The sequence below is a fragment of the Mobula birostris genome, chromosome 4 (assembly GCF_030028105.1).
Source record: "Mobula birostris isolate sMobBir1 chromosome 4, sMobBir1.hap1, whole genome shotgun sequence".
Taxonomy (NCBI): Eukaryota; Metazoa; Chordata; class Chondrichthyes; order Myliobatiformes; family Myliobatidae; genus Mobula; species Mobula birostris.
Genome location: NC_092373.1, coordinates 210,613,759 through 210,626,635, shown reverse-complemented (window position 1 = coordinate 210,626,635; position 12,877 = coordinate 210,613,759). Strand labels below are relative to the sequence as shown.

General features: G+C 43.8%; 1 pseudogene; it reads right to left on the bottom strand.

The window, feature by feature from the left end:
• Positions 1 to 12,877, bottom strand: part of LOC140197114 (uncharacterized) — a 45,464-nt pseudogene that overhangs the window by 3,747 nt on the left and 28,840 nt on the right.

Sequence of the window (12,877 nt, the reverse complement as noted above, 5' to 3'; positions counted from 1 at the left end):
GCCTGGCCTGCTGTGTTCACCGGCAACTTTGATGTGAGAACGTGCTGTATCTCCGTTTCTGTTGCGTGTTTATGTTTGTGACGCAGTTTCATTTTTAAAAGAGAGTGTGCGTTCTGTTGCAAGATCCCATATTATTGGACTGGAAGTTTTTGCTAGATGTGTTGATTTACTCAATTCCAAGATTAGAAGGGAGAGTGAAGAATTTATCGAAGTGCAGGATCGAGGGATCCGGAGGAGTCGGCATCGTTCGGCAGTTTGATAAAGGATCGACCTTATCGAGTCTTCGTTGGAGTAGCAACCTGCATCGGGGATAACACTTGCCAAAAAGAGCAAGGAGTTCGTATAAAATGTCTGAGCCCACTGTGGTGGCGAGCAGAGGGATTCACCATATTGGGGGGCAAACACCGGCAGCCTGTTGACCTACAAGCGGGGCCAATGGTCAAGGCAAAGTGGGGATAGGAGTGGTGATGGGTCCCGGGTCTTATTGAATGACAGGACGTGCTAGAGGGGCCGAGTGGCCTGCTCCTGTCCCTGGTGTCTGTGCGTTTAAATACGAGGAATAACCAGACCCTTCCTGGGCCTGCAGGATGTCCCAGTCGGTGTTGTAGGGACCGGTGCTCGGAGCCCACTTGTTCCCCAACTGTATTAACAATTTGGCTGAGGGACCAAATCAACATTGCCAAGTCTGTTATTGACACAAGATGTACATTTATATCCTGAAAATGACACCAACTGTATATTCGATCCCGAGAGTTTCGGGAATTTGGAAAAATTAAATAAGGGTGTCTGTGCGTTTTTGTTTCCCGGGGTTTGTTTCCACGCCGGGATATCGATGCAGTGAAGCGGAAGTTCAGAGCCGACACAGCGGGGTCCGATACAGGTCAGACAGGGTAAGTTACAGGCGACACTCCGCTCCAGGTCACTCAGCACCGGAGCATGTAGAATAATACCGCAGTAATTCGGAGCAGGTCAGGGAGAATATTAAATAAACCGAACATGGGAACTTTCTGATCCGATCCCCTGACAGAGTGTGACCAAACCGCGGCGAAGAGTAGTTGCAGAATTTAAAATAAGCTAGCTGAGCCGAGCAGGGCCCGTGTGGCGGAAGCCGAGGAGGAGATCGATGCCTGCGAACGGGAGAAGTAAATCTGCAACGAGCTTTGGAAACTGTCCATGGACAAAGTCGGAGACAGCGGGGCTGAGCGGGACCGGACAGTGTGAACAGATGTGACCCGATCGCGGGAATCACTGTCGCTGAGAAAGTTGCCGAGGCTTTCTCGGCTTATCATATCAGTCAGAAACCTGATGCACAGAGATTTACACTGATTTTCCAAAGCGTTCTCGGCCTCCTTCCCGAACGCTGCTCTCCGTGCAGCGCCCCAGACTGTACCGTTTTTTCCGGCATCGGCACCTTTGAGGCGCCGGCGATTCCTGCCTTCTGCGTTTTAAACCTCCGGGAATGAGCTGCTCTCCATTTCCAGGATCTCTTTGCCCCGAGAGCCACGGAGTGGGCAGACAGCAACTCACTCGCTCTCTCTGTTGTTTCCCAGTGAATTTAGTGGCGATGGTGATCCTGTCCCGGGGAAAAAGCGGCCTCTCTACCTGCACCACTCGCTACCTGGTGGCCACGGCAGCGGCGGATCTACTGACCATCGTGTTTGCGGTGATATTATGGCGAGTTGGTTATTATTACTTCCCCGGGACTTTCCCGGACATCACACCCGTGTGCAATGTGACCCCTCCCCTGGGAGAGGCAGCCACAGACTGTTCTGTCTGGTTCACCGTCACTTTTACTTTGCATCGGTGTGTCGCCATTTGTTGCCAGAAGTGGAAAACGAAATATTGCACCAGGAAAACTGCGGCTGTGGGTCTGACAGCACCCGGCGTTCTGCTCTGTTTTAATAATGTGCCCTTCGTCTTTATATATCGTCCTGTGAAAGTGGTTGACAATATACCGTGGGACCGTATTGAAATACCGGGCTACGATACGGATCCCGGGTGGGTGGGATATGAGTCCGTAAGGGGCTGAGGGGTCAGAGCAAGGCGGAGAACTGCAGTGACCCGGAGATGGAGAGCAGGAGGAGGTCTGTGACCTTAGTTCTCACCATCTCCGGAAGTTTCATCATCCTGTGGTCGGTGAGCGTTGCCGAATTCCTTTATTACATTATTGCCGGACTGGATCGGAATAATTACAACGATTCTGAGTACGTATTTCAACATACGGGAGACATGCTGATGATATTAAGCTGTTGCACAAACACGTTTATTTATGGGGTAACTCAGTCCAAGTTCAGAGAGCAGTTCATCAGCGCAGCGAAATATCCGCTCATGTCAATTATTCAGCTAATTAACAAACTCTTCTCGGCGGCATCGCAATGTTTTCGATCTTGACTCTACAGAACCGGCGGTCATCGGAGAACGTGGCAGCGGGGAGAGTAAATCTGGTTTAGAGCCCGAGGGAAACACAGCACAGGAACAGACTCTCCGGCACCCGCACGCCGCGACCTCCACTCCTACCAATCATTAAGCTTAACCTACCTTTTATTTTCAGTTTTCCACCATATTCCCGCTCTCGTCACCGCCAGACCCTTTTCGGTCTGAGAAAGCGAGACAGGTTCTGGGGACTTTCAAGAGCAAATAGGCAAAAATGCCGCTCATTTGTTACTTTAGTCTTTTGCATGGGAATTAAATGGAAAAAAAATGTCAAAACGAACTTACAGTAAAGCTTGCACTTGTCCATCGCATTAGATAAAGATGTTACGGAGGAGTGTTTAACACCACAGCACTCCTTCATAATTGTGCAATTTTTTACGGAAACCTTCGATGCCTACTCTACTTCAAGGAAAATAATGTCATCTCACCTCCTGATTTCTAATAAATTTCAATCCGATCAAATGGAGTGTTGACTCTCCTCTACATTCACTCCAGTAGAATTGCATGTTTATTAATTTTATTTTTTTTTAACTCAGCTAAAACTGGTAAAAATTCCGTTGTAGACACCGACAAGGACACTCATTTCTCAATTGTTTGGAAAAGGCACTGGGCTGAAAAGTAGGAATCTGACAGCGTGGGAGAGTGGATCATGGGAGAAAGGGCAGGAGAGGAGACACCAGAGAGAAATATGACGTAGTGGAGGAGAAGCGAAGAGGGAGGACAGAATGAGAGAGGGAAAAGAGAAGGTTGAGGTGGAAGTTAAAGAAATCGATGCTCAAGACGTCAGGTTGGAGGTGACTCAGATGCAATATGAGGTGTTGATCCTCCAACCAGAGAGTGGCTTTATCTTGGTAGTAGAACAATGAACAGGCATGTCAAAATTGGGACTAAGAGTGGATTTTAAATGGTTGGTCATTGGGAAATACAGTTCGTTGCAGACGGAACGAATGTGCTTGATAAAGCCGTCTCTCAATCTACATCGGGCCTCACTGATGTACGGGAGGCCGCACTGGGAGCGCCGAATACAGTAGATGAACCCAACAGACCCGCAGGTGAAGTGTTGCCTCACCTGGAAGGGCTGATGGTGATCCTGAATGGAGTGAGTGGGGAGGTAAATAGGAACGTGTAGCACTTCCCTCGCTTGGAAGGACATATTCCAAGAAAGGAATTAGTAGGGAGGGCCGAATAGACAGGGAAATCTCTGTTGAAAACAGAAAGTTGGCGGGGTGGGGGGTGGTTGGATAAAAGTGTGTTTGGTGGCTGGAGATGAGAGAATTTGTGGGGGATGATGTGTCATAAGGTGGGCATTAGGAGCGGACTCAAATGCAAGGCACAGGCACTGAAGTACTAAGAACAGGACTCGGTGTGTCAAGAAAGCAAGGGAAGTGGGGAAGAAAGGACGCTGGACGTTGATACAGGCCCTGGACGAGACTAAGGTGCAGGGCCTGGGCTAGAACATGGACAGGAAACACAGAACCCGGACAAGGAACTAGGAACAAGGAGCCTGGACTAGGGACACGGTACTCCGCAACTAGAGCCTGGACAAGGACCCGGAACCTCGGTCTTGGTTGGGACTAGGAACCTGGATCTTGACTCCGAAACGGGGTGTGATGTAGGGGTTGGAAGGATTTTTAGAGATGGAGAGGGGTGTAGGGGTCGGAGGGGTTTACAGAAATGGAGAGTGGTGTAGAGTTTGAAGGGTTTTTAGAGATGGCGAGGGGTGTCGTAACACCTTGCCACCACTGTGAAAATGTACTTTACTTGTAGTACCAAAATGGTAATGTTATCTGTAACAAAATGAAGCCTGTATTGTATCAGAATGTTTTGCTATTAATGTTCGTGCAACATTATGCTGAGTGAACCTGAATCCCTGACTGTACACCCGCAGTCCCCACACAGTATTTCATCTGCCACTTCACTGCTTGTTCTCCAAACCTGTCCAAGTCTTTCTGCAGACACTCGCTTTACTCTAAACTACCTGCCCGACACCTACCTTCTCTTCAACTCCAAAGTTGCTCACCAGGCCATCAGCTCTCTCATTCAATCGTCGAAATCCAGCATGAAAAGAAGCAATCTCAACAACGACCCAACGGAACGCCATTCGCTACCGGCAGCAAACAGAATAGGCTCGCATTGTTCTGGCTCTTTGTCTCCTGCCAGTAAACTAATCTTCGACCGATAGTAGTATCTATCCTGTAGTACCATGAGGTGTGATCTTGTTCAGCAGCTTCATGTGCAAGACCTTGTTGAAGACCATCTGAATATCCAAGCAAGCAACATCCACCGTCTCTCCTTTGTCTATCCTGCCTGTTATTTCATCAAAGAATTCAACGGATTTCTCAAACAGGATTTCTCAAACAAGATTTCCCCTGAAAGAAACCATGTTGACTGAGGCCCATTTTATCATGCAATGCCAAGTACCCCGAAAAATCATCCTGAATGGACAACAACCACTGAGGTCCTACTAACTGTCCTATCATTTCCTTTCGTCTGCCTCCTTCCCTTATTAAAGGATGGAGTGACATTTACAACTTTTTAGTCCACCAGAACCACTTCCATATCGAGTGATTCTTGAAAGGTCATTACCCATTCTTTAAACATAGAAACATAGAAAATAGGTGCAGGAGTAGACCATTCGGCCCTTCGAGTCTGCACCGCCATTTATTATGATCATGGCTGATCATCCAACTCAGAACCCTGCACCAGCCTTCCCTCCATACCCCCTGATTCCCGTAGCCACAAAGGCCATATCTAACTCCCTCTTAAATATAGCCAATGAACTGGCCTCAACTGTTTCCTGTGGCAGAGAATTCCACAGATTCACCACTCTCTGTGTGAAGAAGTTTTTCCTAATCTCAGTCCTAAAAGGCTTCCCCTTTATCCTCAAACTGTGACCCCTCGTTCTTAAGAGAAACAAGGAGGGGAGGGGGCGGGAGTTCTTCACTCAGAGTCAGTGAGAAAATGGAATGAGATGCCAGAGCAAGTGGCAGGGTCGATTTCACATTGAAGAGAAGTTTGGATGAGTACATTGATGCAAGGGTATGGAGGGATAAGGCTGCAGAGTGTTCTATGACTCTAATGCCTTCAGAAACTCTTCAACCACCCCTTTCCGAACACCGGGGTGCTCATAACTGGTCCAGGAGTCTTATCTACCTTGAGGCCTTTCAGCTTCCAAAGCACATTATTTCCTTAGTATACTCCATACTCACTTTTCCCAATACTCTTGAATTATTGGCTTTTATTTTTTGGAGGGAAAAGGTGATGTCAGAGTAAGAAATGTAGGGGGACAGCAGAGGAAGAAGAGAGGTGAGGAAGAAGAGAGGTGAATATGAAACATAAGAACATTAAGATGTAGGAGCAGAATTAGGTTATTTGGCCCATCAAGTCTGCTCCGCCATTTCATCATGTCTAATCTAATTTTCCTCTCAGCCCCAATCTCCTCCATTCTCCCTGTATCCTTTCATGCGCTGACCAATGAAGAATCTATCAAAGATTTGAGAAACTTTACTTCACTTTATTGTTGCCAAACAATTGATACTAGAACGTACAATCCTCACAGCGATATTTGATTCTGCACTTCACGGTCCCTGGATTACAAATCGATAGTAAATATTAAAAATTTAAATTATAAATCATGAATAGAAAATAGAAAAGGGAAAGTAAGGTAGTGCGAAAAAAAAAACCGAGAGGCAGGTCCGGATATTTGGAGGGTACGGCCCAGATCCGGTCAGGATCCGTTCAGCAGTCTTAACACAATTATAAAGAAGCTGTTCCCAAATCTTGCCATACGAGACTTCAAGCTCCTGAGCCTTGTCCCCGATGGAAGAGGGACGAAAAGTGTGTTGGCTGGGTGGGTTGTGTCCTTGATTATCCTGGCAGCACTGCTTCTACAGCATGCGGTGTAAAGTGAGTCCAAAGACGGAAGATTGGTTTGTGTGATGTGCTGCGCCGTGTTCACAATCTTCTGCAGCTTCTTCCAGTCTTGGACAGGACAACTTCCATACCAGGTTGTGGTGCACCCTAGAAGAATGCTTTCTACGGTGCATCAATAAAAATAAGTGAGGGTTTTAGGGAACAGGTCAAATTTCTTTAGTTTTCTCAGGAAGTAAAGGCGCTAGTGGGCCTTCTTGACAGTGAACTCTACTTGGTTCGACCAAGTCAGGTCATTTGTGATATTGACCCCGAGGAACTTAAAGCTTTTGACCTGTTCCACTTGCGCACCACCGATGTAAATTGGGTCGTGCTGTCCGCTACTCCTTCTGAAGTCAACAACCAATTCCTTCGTCTTGTTGACGTTGAGGGATAGGTTATTGTCTTCGCACCACGCCACCAGGTTCTTAATTTCCTCTCTGTACTCAAACTCATCATTACCCGAGATACGGCCTACGATTGTTGTGTCATCAGCAAAATTATATATTGAGTTTGATGGAAACTTGGCTACACAATCATGGGTGTACAGTAAGTACAGCAGGGGGCTGAGTACACAGCCTTGTGGGGCACCGGTGCTCAGAGTGATTGTAGAGGAGAGCTTGTCCCTATTTTTACAGCCTGGGTCCTGTCTGTGAGGAAGTTGAAGATCCAGCTACAGATCTGAGTGCTAAGGCCCAGGTTCCGGAGCTTAGGAATCAGTTTATTTGGAATGATGGTATTAAAGGCAGAGCTGTAGTCAATGAACAGGAGCGTTACGTATGCGTCTTTATTCTCCAGGTGTTCTAAGGACGAACGTAGGGCTAGAGAGATGTATCTGCTGTTGACCTGTTGCTCCGGTAGGCGAATTGCAAAGCGTCAAGGTTGACCGGTAGGCTGTGGTTGATGTGTGCCATAACCAATCGCTCGAAGCACTTCATAGCAATTGATGTCAGAGCCACAGGTCGATAGTCATTCAGGCATGCCACCTTGCCTTCTTCGGCACTGGAATTATCGTTGCCTTCTTAAAACATGAGGGGATCTTAGACTGAAGCAAGAAGCAGCTGAAGTTGTCAGCAAACACTCCAGCTAGCTCGCTTGCACAGGCCCGGTGATCCCCTCCTGGGACGCCATCTGGGCCCGTTGCCTTCCCTGGATTTATCTTCAGGAAGGCCCTTCTAACATCCTCCTCGGTGACGATGAATCTCGATGCCACCAGGTCCGGTTCATCTGGAGGGAGCAGGACACTCCTCTTCTGTTCGAATCTTGCGTAAAATACGTTAAATTCTTCAGGAAGAGAAGCACCACAGTTATTGATATTCCCAGCCTTTTCTTTGCCCCCAATGATCTCATTTAGACCCTGCCATAGTCTACTGGTATCCCTCTGGTTAGAGATATCTTCGGGATATGTTCCGATTTTGAGTTTGTGTTTGTTTAATTATGAAACCTGATTTGGAAAAGGGATTCTTTTGTTTGATTGGGGTGTGAGTGGTATTCGGCAGCAATGGATGTTGACGAGTTTCTGGAAACGCCAAACCCGGAGGTTTTAGTGAATGCGAGAAAGCCTGAGGTGTTGGAGATTGCTAAAAGGTTGAACCTTAAAGGTATTACGAAGGGTACAACTAAGCCCATAATACAGAGAAAAATCGCTGGACATTATGTAAGTTTGGGAGAGTTTGATGAGGAGGTGCGAGGAAGGTTTCCACTGAGTACACTGGAAATGCAGTTGCATCTTGAACAGATAAAGTTTGAGAAATTTAAAGCAGAAATGGCAGAAAGAGAGGCAATTAAAATAAGGGAATTTCAAGAAAGAGAAGCTGAAAAACTGAGGAAATTTGAGTTAGAGATGGAGAAATTAAAGATGGAAAATGGATCTTTTGGTTCTAGGAAACAGTTTGTAGCAAGTCGTGAGGTTATTTTGGCTCCCCCATTTAATGAGACAGAAGTGCGTAAATATTTCCAGCATTTCGAAAGTGTTGCTCTGAGTTTAGAGTGGCCGAAAGAGAAATCGGCAGTGATGTTACAAAATGTAATTAGAGGAAAGGCACAACAAGTTTATACTGCTTTAAATGCTGAGCAAGCACTTGATTATGATATTGTGAAGCAGCATATGTTAAAGGCGTATAAATTAGTTCCAGAAGAGTAGAGAGAAAGGTTCAGAAATTTGAGAAACCAGTGGGTAAAACGTATGTGGAATTTTCCGACGAGAAATGTGTGTATTTTGAGAGATGGGTTTCCGCTAAAAATGTGAACGGAGAGTATAATAAATTAAATGGGTTGATTTTGCAGGAGGAACGTAAAAGAAGCATTCCTGTTGAAGTGAGGACATATTTAAATGAAAGTGTGAGGGGATCCTGAAGTACCGCTATTAACTGTGCCTTTGAATAGAGAGAGAGAGAGAGTTATTTAACACCGGTTTTTGTGAAGAGAGAGAGAGAGAGAGAGAGAGAGACGAAGATTAACGGTTTGACTGTCACTTTAAGGCACTGGAAGTAACTTTGGATTTCTACTGAGTTTGGAGTTGGAGACAGCACCGAGCAGCTCGTAAGTTGCTATGGTGACTGAAGGCAGGTTGTTCACACTTTTCAAGGACAGTCTGCCTGCTTGCATTTCTTACACAGACAAAGGGAGATGGGATTATTTGAGTGACAGTTGATGCTCAGTACGGGAAGATAAAATAGCAGGTCAGATGATACAGACCTCAGACTCATGTTTGGACATTGAATGAGCATTGTGGTGCCCGCAGGAAAAGTGGATTTTGGAGAATTGATCAGGCGGATCGATCCATCGTCTTGCAGTGGAAAGAAGGAAAAGGGTTGACTAATGGGGAGTTGTCCATGTTTCCACACTCGCCTGGGGGATAGCTCCACCATAGAAAACCGGTCCCCTTTGTTAAAGTTACAGTCGGTGACTTTGAAAGGATTTCGAAGGACGACGAGAAGATCAATGGCGTCAGCTCACCTGAGGACTCAAATCTCTCTCTCTCTTTCTCTCCATCACTACTCAAGTAAATACCACGAACTGAACTGAACTGAACTTTACTCATCATCGCAAGACTGTATCTTTTTACCCCTAGACTTAAAGAAGCTTGTTTTTTCATACATATATTTCCACACTTACTTACTTATATATATATATATATATAATTATTACTAACCTGTTTGATTTACCTACATTTATATTACTGTATTGCGTAGTTACTAATAAATATTATTAATTTATAGAATACTGGACTCCAAAGTGTTTTCCATCTCTGCTGGTTCTTTATTCCCATCACAGTGTTCATGACAAAAGGGACACTGCTACGTTGCAGGAGATTGCTAAATTGGCTGATGAGTATACTGTAATTCATAAGAGTAAATTTTCTCCGGGTAGAACCTTTAAAAGGAAAAATAGCACAGAGTCAAAGTAAACCAGAAATTAAAATTTGAAATTACTGAGAAAGGTAAGGTAAGGGAGACATGTGAAGGAAAGACATTTTGGTATTATTTTTAATTATTGTAAAAAACCTGGTCACGTAATAGCTAACTGTTTTCGATTGAAGAACAAAAAGAAGGAAGCCATCCCAGATGCTTGTTAGCAGCATATCGAAAAACCTGTAAAACCACAAGGTTCGGGAAATACAAATGAGGTTTTGTTAGAGTCTGACAGAGTTAAGAGGGGATATGAACATTTTATAACAGAAGGATTTGTATCCTTGAAAGTGGGATCCACTCCTGTACCAATAAAAATACTTAGAGATACCAGAGCTGCTCAATCGCTAATATTAGACAGTGTTCTAAAGTTTAGTGATGAGTCTAATATTGGTGAGGTAAATTATATAAGAGGAGTTGGGAGTGCCCTTATGCCGGTACATTTACATAGAGATAATTTAAGGTCAGGGTTAGCTACAGGGCCTGTTAAAGTAGGACTACAACCCAGTTTACCTGTGAATGATGTTGCACTGTTGGTAGGGTATGACTTAGCTAATGGACAAGTTTTTCCTGATGTACATTTGATATTAAAGCCTCTTTCTGAGGAACCACAAAGGGGTTCTAACACGGATACTTCTAGTGTTGTAACCCGAGCTATGGCTAAGAAGACTGAGATACAGGATGAGGTTGTTAACCGTGACAGTTCAACTCGAGATGCAAATTTTGAGGATGTGTCAGAAACTTTCTTACCTTCATTATTTGATCAAGGTGCATATGATAAGTCTGACTATGAAGGTTTGTCTTTATCTCGGAAGGAGATGATAGCAGAGCAGGGTAGAGATCCGGAGATAGTTAAATTAAAGGAACAAGCTCTTCCAGATAGTGAAATTGAGAAGGTGCCAGTAGTATATTATTTTGAAAAGGCAGTACTAATGAGGAAGTGGAGATCACCTACAATTCCTGCAAGTGAAGAATGGGAAGTTAATCACCAGGTAGTAGTCCCTAAAGGTTATCGAAATGAGATTTTAACTATGGCTCATAGTATTCCTTTGGGTGGCCATTTCGGGATAAAGAAAACTATGAACAAGGTTTCTAAACATTTTTACTGGCCTTGTTTAAGAAAAGGTGTAGCGACATTTTGTAGAACGTGCCATACGTGTCAAATTGTGGATAAACCTAATCAGGTTACTCCAGTGACCCCAGTGCTACCAATTGCAGTATTTGGTGAGCCGTTCTCAAAATTCACTGTAGACTGTGTAGGTCCTTTGCCAAAAACTAAAACTGGACATCAATATTTGTTAACTATTATGTGCACAGCGTCTAGATTTCCAGAGGCAATACCTCTTAGGAATATAACAGCCAAAACTGTGACAAAGGCTCTGATAAAATTCTTTTCTTATTTTAGTTTGCCTGAAGAAATACAATCGGATCAAGGCAGTCATTTTATGTCTGGATTCTTTCAGCGGATAGTTAATAAACTGGGAGCAAAACAGATTATCTCATCTGCATATCATCCAGAATCACAAGGAGTCCTGGAGTGATTTCATTCTAACCTTAAAAATATGATTAGGATGTATTGTGTGGAAAATAAAAAGGATTGGGATGAAGGCGTACATTTACTACTTTTTGCAGTACGAGAGGCAGTGTAGGAATCATTAGGTTTTAGTCCCTTTGAACTTCTGTTTCGGCATAGAGTTCGAGGATCTTTGGCCTTGTTGAAGTAACAGTGGATTAATAAAGAGGTACACACTAATTTGCTGGATTATGTTTCAAAATTTAAAGAAAGATTACATAATGTTTGTAGCTTACCCAAAGAAAATTTAAAATCAGCTCAAGAAAAGATGAAGACTTGGTATGATAAGGAAGCTAGGATGAGGTCATTTAAGCTTGGAGATAAAGTGTTGGTTTTTTATCCGGTGCAAACAAACCCATTACAAGCGAAATTCCATGGACTTTATGAGATTAAATCCAAAGTAAATGATGTGGATTACTTGATAAAAACTCCAGATTGAAGAAAGCCAACACAGCTGTGTCATATAAATGCGATAAAACCGTATTATGAGAAATAAAATGCTACTATGACTGTTAAGGAAAATGATTAAGGAAATAAATAAAACTCCAATTTAGTCACAAAGTTTAATGTTACAGGAGTACAATATTTTGATCACTCATATTAAAGGTAAAGGTAATGTGATTGCTGATTGTCTATCTAGGTGTTAAAAGTACAATGATATTTTTTCTATGGAGTGGTATTTTAACATTTGCAACACTCCTACTGTATATTAGTTTGTAAAATGCTGAAAGATAATACTGTGTATATTGTGTATGTTGTAAATTTTGTACCTTAGTATTTTTTGTGAAAATTGTTAGTTGTTAAAATTTTGTTCCTTAAGAGACCAATTTTTTTTGGAGGGAGGTGTCAAGGAGATCTTGTGACGTTCTTGTGAGAGTGATGAAATGGTCTTCTGGAGGTCACCTGATGTAATTTTCCCGCCGATGTGAGGTCACGTGATGACCTGTTCACCACGGGTATAAAAGGGAAGACTTCTGGTGACGCAATTAGTTTTCCAGTTAGAACGTCAATGAGATATTCCGCTCCGCAGCTTATTTGCATTATGATGCAGTTTTGATTTTAAGCGGAGCTTTATGTTCTAATGTAAGGTCCAGAAATCTGAGCCGGAAGTTTGACAATTGCTGCCAGGTCTGTTAATGTATCTTTTCAGTAACTTTGGAAAGTGAAGACGGGACCCTGAAGGAGACGTTAGACGGGTTTGGAACGGATCGACCATTATTGAATTCGTTCAAGAAAGTGATCTACATGAGATAGCCTCTGTCAAAAGTGGCAGAAAGGCTGTGCAGGATCTATTCTACGAAGAAAGGTCAATGTCTTTAAAACCGTTTTATTTCCGTCGTCGTGAATCCTGTGGACGAGGCAGAATCCGACTGGGAGTGGCAGTGACGTGGTGGCTTCGAGGAATTTGTTACTTCATGAAAGTCTCTCCTAATTGACTATATCAATCTATTGGACTTTAATATTCACCATTCGAAGAACTGTCTTTGAATTTATCGCTTTAAGAACTAGTACTGAGTAGCGGTATACTGAATGGCCGCACAGCCGTTTGCTT